The sequence below is a fragment of the Hordeum vulgare genome, chromosome 5H, assembly GCF_904849725.1.
Source record: "Hordeum vulgare subsp. vulgare chromosome 5H, MorexV3_pseudomolecules_assembly, whole genome shotgun sequence".
Lineage (NCBI taxonomy): Eukaryota > Viridiplantae > Streptophyta > Magnoliopsida > Poales > Poaceae > Hordeum > Hordeum vulgare.
Genome location: NC_058522.1, coordinates 550,442,113 through 550,451,812, shown reverse-complemented (window position 1 = coordinate 550,451,812; position 9,700 = coordinate 550,442,113). Strand labels below are relative to the sequence as shown.

Below are 9,700 nucleotides of genomic sequence, written 5' to 3'. Positions count from 1 at the left end.
GATCTGCAATTGATAGGAGAAGGAAAATTGGTGTTGCACAGTACAATGGCACAAGAGCACTAGGCCAAGGCATGTCGTGCATGCCGGTTGTACGTGCGCATCATGCACACGATCTGTTAGAGCTCCGAAGAAACCAGTCATGGTAGCTCAGCATCTCAGATAACAACGCCGACGTATTTCAATACCAGGGTATATCTACATAAATTTAGTAGGTATCCCACTAAACCCACATATCCCACATGATAATATGTGGGCTTTGACAAGTATCCCGCTTAATCTACGCGACCAGATGCAAGGCGGACGCGGGTCTCCGCGGAGCGTCCCACTTACAGCCTGAGTGCCACCGATCCGCCTAGGTATGTGCGGTGCGGTGCGGTGCGGTGCACGCGATGCGACGGACGTGATGCGTAGGTAGTACGTACGCGCGTGCATGCCGGCCGCTCCCACCGTTCCTTCTTGTTGTTGGTTGCACGAGACTACTCCCTCCGTTCCTAAATATAAGTCTTTTAAGCGATTTCACTATGTGTCTACATACGAAGCAAAATGATTGAATGTATACTTTAAAGTATGTCTATATACATCCGTATGTAGTCCCTTAGTGAAATCTCTATAAAGACTTATATTTAGGAACGAAGGGAGTAGATCCCAACTGCGTGCAACCATCGACCGGCTCGCCCGAGCAATTCACACGTGCGTGGCTTCATCTCCACCTTCACATACGCCCTGGCACACGCACCACCAGCCAGCTGGATCAGTGGGGCCAGTTTCATATTTGACACGACCCTACCCTCCCTCCCTCCCGTCTCACCCTCAAGTTCGGTTTTCATATTCGACACGACCCTACCCTCCCTCCCTCCCGTCTCACCCTCAAGTTCGGTTTTTTAAGTGTTTTTTTGGGTGCATTTTGTATGTGGTTCCATGAGTTATAATAACCGTTGCGATCCATGTTTAATTAGTTGCAAAGACATTTCTGCTCTTCTTTTCCTCTATGCAGTAAAAGTTGTGATTCCAGCTGACTGCCCGTGATTCCCACCTCCCCAACCTCACATGTTTAGCTTCCTCGCGTTCACCCTGCTCCTCCTCAACCCAGCCCAATCCATGATGAGGCACCACCATAACACCCGATGATTCCTGAGTAGAGCCTCGATCGTATAGGATCTAGCATTAGACGAGATCAATCATTTTGAATACTGAAAACATGCTAAAAAATCTTCAAAATTTTTGTAGACACACATCCGTATTTGATGTACAACCTCAAAAAATTCCAGCTCCTAATTTGAAGTACACTTAGAGAACCAAAGAAGACAAAATCAGATATGAATAGTGGCAAATACTATTCATCCCAAGCTGACACTATTCATAATCGAATTTATCTTTTCTGAATCTCTTACTGTAGACCAAGTTCGAATCTGGGTTTTTTAAGTTGTAAACATAGCTTGCAGGTATCTTGTAAAAAAATCAGATTATTTTTGAATTGTCTAAGATCTAAATATGATTTTTTGGTAATGATCCTACGATCTCACCTAAAGGTTAGATCCTACACAAGTCTTTCCCATGATTTCTGTTCGATTGTGACAAAGGTCAATATGAGATGAACCTGGTCCTCCTAAGCCCGTGCAATACATGTCATCTTGAACACAACGGTATAGTGGCGTGTCGGTGTCCACAATGGTGATGAGTAGCTAGTGTACAATGCACTGCGAGGAATCTATGTATCTTGTTTGCATCGTGTTCTGGCTCAACATGATCTTCATTCGAGATCTGCCTAAATCTCTTTGCCAGGCTTCTCTTAGCTTCATTGATCATGTTATGCATGAAAAAAAGGTCGTGTTATGCAAAATGATGGAACATGTCATTATTTGTCATAGGACAAGTTGGTTCCAACAACGAGCGTTACGAGCAACGATGACCACGAATGTTGTTACTAGGAGGGCTGTTGCAAGAGTTGAGTTGCAATCGGTGGTTGACGTGAGACTGGCGGTGTTGTAACCATTTGATGGCGAGCTGCGTTTGTTATGGGGCGGTTGCTGCGACCGATGTCCGACATGGCAGGGGCGATGCTGCGACTATGGCATGCTGGAACCGGCAAGCCATGATGGGACCGGGAAAATGCGATGTTGGGACTGGTTTGCCGGCGAGTTGCAACCGGGTCGCCAACGAGCTGCAACTGCCATGGAAAATGCTATGACCTATGGTCGACATGACACGCGGCGATGCTGATGCTTCAATTCTTGTGGCCACGTGATAGAAGTAGAACCGGTGTGTCAATGTTCAATGTGTTGCAACCCATGGAAGTGAGCCCCCGTTGCGACGACGGTAGCGTGATGGCTACAACCATCAACGAGGCAGCTCCGATGGTGCTGACGAGCGGGGGCCGGGGCTGATGCGTGAAGCAGGAGGAACCGATCGAGTAGGAGGGTCACCACACACGAGGATCGGGAAAGACGAACCAGTCAACGCGATCCTAAACACGCATCACTTTCAATCCAACGGCAGGGGAGTGGACCGATCTGGCGCCCCGCCCGGTCGACGGGCGGCTAACATCATTTTTTTATTTTGACCTGATTTGCAGGAGAATGTTTTTCATAATATAAATCGGGTGAAAACTAATTTCATTTTTGAAATTATCATGTACAGTCAGCAATCCATCCACCGTTTCCGCTCGCGCCCTCCGTCGTATGCGGCGGGAGCGGCCTCGGGCGCTCCTCCGACGACCCCCTCGTAACCACCGTCCGTACCAATCCAAACCCGCAGAGCACCACGGCCGCGACGGCAAGCCTCTCTCCTCGACCCGGACAGCCATGTCGGCCGCACTTCTCGCCGCCGCCGCGCCCTCGCCTCTCCCGCCGGCATATTGGGGACGGAGGCCCCTCCTCGCGGCTCCGCCGCTCGCTCTCGGCTGCCTCAGGCTCCAGCCTCCGCTCCTCCCGCAATCCCGCCGCCTCCCCGCAAAGCCCTCGCTCTGTCGCGCGCGCCGTGGCGCCGGCGCGAGGCGACGGAGGAGCCGGGTCAGACCCATGAGCCCCGCGAGTGGGGCGCGCTCGCGTGGCGGCTGGCGGTGGGCGCGCTCCTGGGCTCCGCCGCCCTGCTCGGCTGCAGCGGCGCGGCGCTCGCGGCCGCAGAGGACTCCATCAAGGCGTCCGGGTTCGGGCTGCGGGCTGCGGGTGGCGGCGTCGCTGCGGAGCCTCGGCTGGACCGACGACCCCGTCATCTTCACGCTGGCCACGTTACCGGTGCTCGAGCGATTCCGGTCGGGTACTGGATGCGCCTGCACCCCGTCCGGCTGACCGTCCTGGCAGTTTTGGGGTATGTTTTTTTTATCTCAAGTGTCAATGCTTCCAGTGGCGGTGCCAGAACTACACACTTGTGTAGTCAATTTAAAGTTATGTAGTCAAACATGTCACTTTATATCAATTTTTGCCAAGATTTATACTTGTATGTGTTGATTTTACAAAAATCTGGGTAGTCAATTGACCACCCAGCTAATACATGGCTTCGCCACTGAATGCTTCATTAGTAGATTTATTACTGTCAGTTCCTCAAGGTGTTCGGCAGTTCTAACTGTATGTTGAAGTGGATTGACTTGTAGTAGCATTTTAGTTATGCTTGTTGATGAAAACAAACCCCATTTTGTATTGAACCTGAAGGATTAGAACAGCCCGAAAGGCCAACACAGTAAAAAATCAATTTGTGTTGCTGGCCTTTGACAAGTTTAAATGGCAGATAAGTCATCTGTTGCAAAACGATATCTATCCTAACATGCAAACTAAGTGAATACTCCATCCGTACCAAATTACTTGTCGCGGAATGGATAAAAATGGATGTATCTACAAGCAAAATACATCTAGATACATCCATTTCTTCAACAAGTAATTCCAGACGGAGGGAGTATATGACTCATTTTAGTCAGTGCGTGGAACTGAGGTTGTTGCTTAATTGACGGCCATCTCCAAGACAACTTAGCTATTGTCTGTTTTTGCTCAGGTTAATTGGTAGTAGTTTACTTGTTGTGTATTGCTAAGGTTTAGAGATGGTGACACTTGATTAACGCATACTAGTTACTACTTACTACAGATTTGCTGTTCCTACATGGTATTAGAGCTGATTGTGAGGAGAGCACATTATGATCAAGGGAGTGAAATTAGCAAGTTAGCAAATATAGTTGAACGGAAAGGGTTCACGTTTTGACCCTCAGTTATATGCTATGCTCAATTTATTGCATGAACACATTTTCACTTTTAGTCCCCCAAAAGAAAGAGTTCTCTGCCTGTTTTGCCTGTCTTTCTACGGGAACATCAGCTGCTCTGCTTTGATTAAAGAAGGGGGAAGTCTATACATAGCTCAAAACCAGCTAAAACCCCAAAGAAAAAATACATGCCAATTAATCTCTATCAAGCTGGCCTATACACGGTAGGTCAGCACGAATTAAAGATATGCCCTCATCAGAGGAGGCCTGGGCATTTTGGAAGATCCCGTGGCAGCGCTCCTTCCACAGGGACAGACTACATAAATCGCCATGGATGCCATCTTCCAGCATTGGGGATTTTTTACTCCATGTGAACGTTTTCTCCGCCGGCCAACGACGGAAGACCTCAGGGTAATGGCAGAAGCTCTAGGATGCTAGGAGAAGGCAAACCAAATTTTCTTAACAAAAGGACATCCCAGCATTAGATGGTTCGCCGATTCCAGCACCTCGTCACTCATCGAGCACACATCATCGTGTGGCCAGCCTCTCGCATGCAGCCTGTATACAGGAGAAGGCAGAGTTAAAACTGCACTTCTCCTTTAGCTGCAACACTCCAAATCTTCGGTAGGTCATTACAGTGAATTTGCTGAAGAACTGCCCATCATACGCACACACCACGAGTAAGAGTTGCAGGCTGTGAGCTTCTAAAATACACGGTCTGGGTTTTCAGAGGGGCTCCATCAAGCCAACCGTCGAACCAGAATGAGGCCTTTTCCCCACTCCCAATGTGAATCTGAGTGCAGGTCGCAAAGAGCTGCTGATCGGTTGCATTGCAAGGAACAGGCAGTCCTTTCCATGGTATGTCCAAATTATCCCAGTTGAACCATAGCTATCTTAACCGCAATGCCCTGCTAATGTTCTCCAAATCTTTCACTCCTAATCCCCAACAGTATTTAGACGAGCATACTTTCATCCAGCTTACTAAACACTTGCCCCCGTGCGCCTCTTATCCACACCAGAGTAAACTTCTCCTGATCCTGTCTATCGTTTTGATAATCCACTTGAAGGGTGGAAAAGCAGTGAAGAAGTAGGTTGTGAGTTATGACTTGTGAGCACTGTCAGCACAGAACTGATAAGCGTTACACCCCTTTCCGGGCATGAATTTTACCTTCCATGGCTTCAACCTCTCGGCAATTCTGTCCAAGAGAGCTTGGCATTCAATTCTTCTATGGGTCCTGGTGCTGAGAGGAAGCCCTAAATAAGAAAATAGTTTCATGGCAAGGACCCCAGCAAACCACTAAAATCAGATAAAAGATCCTGTAGACCCAGGTGGTCACAACAAATAGGATAGGCCACACACTTGTTAAGATTTACCTGACGACCAGAGACATTGCCGAAGAAATGAAGGGACTCGAGGCCACAGCAAGCTCCTCATTGATAGCGTTCAAGAAGAGAGTGACGTCATCCGCATAAAAAACTTGTTCTCGTCTTCTCAGCTCCTTGCATGACAGGGGATAAGAGGCCATGACCAGTAGCTTTAGTCAGAATGCAAGTTTTAGGGTCCAGGGCCAAAATAAAGAGCATTGGGGCAAGCAGGTCTCCCTGGTCGGCCCTCTCCTATGAATAGAAGTGCTACCAGGCTTCCCATTGAGCAGAACTCTTGAGTAGGAAGAACTCAGGGTCAATGAAAAATGATCCCTCCAATGAGCACTGAAACCATAAGCCTGAAGAGCCATCCCATCTGACTGAATCAAACGCCTTGCCAAAGTCCAGTTTGAGGAAACATAGAAGTATTTTCTTCGAGTGAGCTTCCTTGATAAGGCTGGACTCATATCTGAACAGGTTTTAGCCCAGCCTCAAGCACCTTCTCTCTGAATCCCTTCATCCTTTGCCAACAAACCTCATATCCGAACCCTTTATAGTGCTTGACATCCATCTTCTGGAGGATCATTGGCCAGTGATGCAAAATGGCAGTTGAGGGCTTGAGGCCGGAGACTGATGATATTAGAAGTGGCTCAGCTCCCAAGATTAACAAGATCAATTTTGGAATGAATCGTGTTCTCTCTCTCCTTAGACCAGGTGAACCTCCTTCCATTAAGAGTAATTTTCTGGAGCTCAAGATCCTCAATCACGTTTCTAAAGCGGCCCATCGTTCTGAGATTAATGTTGGCGTTGCTTTCGTCTCTGACACGGCAAATGAGATTAAAGTCCCCAAGAATCATCCAATCAGGCAACACACTATTCTATATGCTCTTAAGCTCGTTGAGAAAAAGAATCTTATCACTGTCCTCCGGAGGCCCATGCACAGCAGCATTATTGGTCAGATCAGTATTATTATCAGTAATAAAGTGAGAGCCTGAGGGATTATAGTCAAAGGAAATAGCAAAATCATCTGTGCAGGCAACCAGGATCCCACCTCTTGTACCATTAGCAGCTCTGAAGACCCAAGTCCTCAGAAAATCTGCTGCCCTGGACCTCAGCCACAATACTTTTATCAACATCAGCCAATTTAGTTTCTTGAAGACAATACAATGTTGCACTAGTTAGTTGAGAAAATTTCTGTGGTGACCTCCTCCAGACCGGGTTGTTCAACTCTCTCGTGTTCCAGGCCGGGTTGTTCAACTCTCTCGTGTTCCAGTTAAGGAGCTTTATATGCCATCGAAGAAAACAACACGGTGAACAAACAAGAAGATTGTATTGAGCATCCACCATCTGGAAGCAGGCAAGCAACAACCAGAGGCGACATAACCAGCACAGCCGGAAACAGAGGACGACAAGGTACAATACTCCCTGCCTGGTTTTGGCAACGGCTTTAATGGCGTGGTTGATGATTTTGCTCGAGTGTTATGCACCTCACCTTGGCTTTGCACATGCGCGTGGTATTTCACCTTCATCCTCCTTCTCTTACCTCCTGTCACTGTCCTCCCTCCCCTCCGCCTCATGCTAATCGACCAATCCCGAAATCTAATCCTGTGCCACTCACACCTGGACTACCTGAGAACCGCTGGCTGATGTGCTCCAGGAAGAGGCGCTCGAGCATCTCCACCCGCAGCAGTTGCACGCCTCAACCAGCCTGGGCATGCTGGCTCTCATTTTCACTCTCCGTCCAGCACACAAAGCCGACTGATACCCCATGTTGTGTCGGTGACTCGGTGTTGAAGTCGATGACTTGGTGTTGAAGTCGGCTACACAGCATGCCTACCAGTGAGAGCTTTCCACCGCCTCGTTCTCACCGACTTTGCCTATCACCTGTGAATAGCAGTGAGACGATTACATCCCGTCTCCCTTTCATTTTCTTGTTTGAGGAATTTTGGGGACCATTCATCCATTATAGATCCGTGCATGTGTTTAAATTCTTGGTTGGAAGCAATGTGTTATGGGGACTGCATGAATGTGGTTCGACTGATACCTGAGACTTGTTTCTTCTTTTGAATAGACATCACTAATTACCCCTTTGGTTAGCTTTTAGCTTTTCAAAGCAGAAGTTGGCAAAAAAAGCTAAACCAAACACAGCCTAAGATGAATGTTCTACAACTGTTGGCATTTTTGAAGGGAGAATTGGCAGTACAACATGGACAAAGGATAGGAGACCCCTTCCACTGAGAGAAGCTAGGACCTGGTACTAATATTGGAGTAAAGGCATTTTAGTTAGGTTTAGGAGGATGAGATTAACATGATGATCTTCCTCTCAAGCTCTTCCTCCTTAGTCCCAACCACCTAACAAAACTTCTTCCTGCCTTTTACTACTACAAAGGTCAGCATCGCCTCTATGTGAAACGTGTTTGACAACCTCCTGCAAAATAACAATACATCAACATTCAGAAAAATTCTGCACGCCCATTTCAGAAGAATAGGGAAGAATCCACTCTGAATTGATTTCTGTAGTGTGCAGAAGACAGAAGAGAGAGGGACAGAGCGAGGGGATTGCGATGATGTTGAGGCCAAATGCTGGACTATTTAGCATTTGATATTAGTGTTTTCTGCATTCTGATGATTGATATATAGGCCGTGATAGTGTTTTATGGTTGTTTTTCAGCGGTGCGGCTGAAATGTGAATTGCATTTGATATTAGTAGTTTTTTTTATCCTGGTGATTGATATATATAGGGCCATGATGATGATGTTTTATGGTCAATTTCCAGTGGCGTGGCTGAAATGTAAATTGCGAGTTGTGTCAGCAACTTGACATCTTTCTTCAGAAAACGTTTCATGCTCTATCAGAAAATGTTTCATATGCTATAGACACAGAACTGGATATCTACTCTCTGTTTCTCCAGGAACATGGTGCCTGTGCCATTCATCATCCTCTACCTGAAGAAACTCGCAACTTTCCTCTCGCAAAGAAGCGCTTCGAGCGGGCGCGGCAGAAGGCTGCGCCCGTCGAGGAGTTCTAGTGGCTCGGGTTAATGCTGTTCGTCGCCGTCCCGTTCCCAGGTACCGGAGCATGGAGCGGGGCCATCATCGCATCTGTCCTGGGCATGCCCTTCTGGTGAGGCTTGTCCGCTAACTTCGTGTGAGTCGTCCTGGCAGGGTTGCTGGTAAACTTGCTCATGAACCTTGGTCTCAAGTATGCCATTGGCACCGGGGGTGCTCCTCTTCGTTGTATCAACTGTTATGTGGGGTGCCCTTCGGGGTATCAAGAAATCGCTGAATACGTGATGATGCTTTGGGTGAATCCATGCCCAAGTGTTTTCGGTGCGTTTTGAATGTGGGCTGAGAGGAGTTTGTTTGTAATAACCCTCCCGAGACTAGTTTGATTAGTTGCAAAGACCGTTTCTGCTTTCCCTGCGTTGATAGTCTTTCGCAGTTGTTGGTGGAAGATTCAGAGTAACCGAGCCAATGTTGTTTCACTGCATTCCTTGGGTTTGTAGTTAACAAGAGTAGATAGCTAGTAGAGTTCCAAATCATAAGATGGTTGGCAAGATGGAAATTTGTAACTAGCTAGAATTTCATGTCTTTGAGGTGACTACAAGATGGAAGTTTGAGTGCCGCATGATAGTATAGATCCATGCTATGAAGGTACGTGCAATGGGGATATACGGTAGAGTGGTTTGTAACAAGGTTTGACAAGATGTTGTGTTCCGTTCCGTGTGAAAAAAGGAAGGGGGTGCGGGCTGGTGAGCGTTGGCAGCACTACTACTGCCTCCCTCCTTCCTTTCGTGCCTGCTGGTTAAAAAGAGAGATCCGAAGGAATAAATGCCGTTTGGCAGAAATTACCCAAAGGGGAGATGCAGTAAAAACAAGGGGAAGGTGGTAGCGCTGTGAAAACTATCTTGGCTTGGCTGGAAAAGAAGATGGATGCATATATACTTTTGCACATGGGCACCGTTGATCCCACCACATCCCTCTCCCTCTCCTAGTCTCCTGGTCGTTCGGTCATGATCGTGTGGTGTTGGGTTGTGGGGCCACCATGGCAAGCGTTGGGAAGGGATATCCTCTACTCAGCTTTGCAGGCCCGACAGGAAGATCGCCGGAGCCCAGCCTCAGGCCTGCGTCGCGATTCTGCCCGGTGCCC

General features: G+C 47.8%; 1 pseudogene; it reads left to right on the top strand.

The window, feature by feature from the left end:
* Positions 1-1,905: 1,905 nt before the first annotated feature.
* On the top strand, positions 1,906-9,010 carry LOC123397252 (annotated as a pseudogene).
* The last annotated feature ends 690 nt before the right edge of the window (positions 9,011-9,700 follow it).